Source organism: Dinoponera quadriceps, unplaced genomic scaffold (genome assembly GCF_001313825.1).
Source record: "Dinoponera quadriceps isolate SergipeBrazil2010 unplaced genomic scaffold, ASM131382v1 scaffold11175, whole genome shotgun sequence".
NCBI lineage: Eukaryota > Metazoa > Arthropoda > Insecta > Hymenoptera > Formicidae > Dinoponera > Dinoponera quadriceps.
In genome coordinates this window covers 1-517 of record NW_014564916.1, presented here as the reverse complement: position 1 = coordinate 517, position 517 = coordinate 1, and the positions used below count along the sequence as shown (strand labels likewise).

The window sequence follows — 517 nt, the reverse complement described above, 5'->3', positions numbered from 1 at the left end:
CATTTTTGCCACTGGATGTCACTTTCGGGGCCATCGACCATACTGTAGCGTTGAAACTCTCATTACTGTTTTGAGTGAAGCCGCCTATGCAACGAGTGAGTAGGTCATCACTGGTTAATTTTTCATAAATTGGAGTTATAGCCTTGTATACTTCTTCATGTAAAGGTGGTTTATGTGTATATTCGTCCAAAGTTCCAGTGGCCTTGGCCCTTTGCCACGAGCACCACGAATTTTCTCCGCTCGGGCAGTGATCGTGCTTGGGCTCGGCATCTGTTGATAATTTGTGATCTAGCGTTGCGTAGATCGCAGTGCTCATTTTCTCTACAGATTCTGCGTATCGCTAGACCATAATAAATTGACAGTTCATCGATCAATTTGCCAGTTAGTTTACCTTTCCGCCGAGGCCCTTTGTTTTCTTTTTTAAATTCCGGAGATACGTACCCATGCGTTTCTGGACGTGATCGATATACTTTTTCTTCTGGACAATCGAATCTCCATAAGGTGATGAATTTACGAT

At 43.3% G+C, this 517-nt stretch overlaps 1 pseudogene; it reads right to left on the bottom strand.

The window, feature by feature from the left end:
- Nucleotides 1-3: 3 nt before the first annotated feature.
- On the bottom strand, nucleotides 4-445 carry LOC106751320 (annotated as a pseudogene).
- Nucleotides 446-517: the final 72 nt, after the last annotated feature.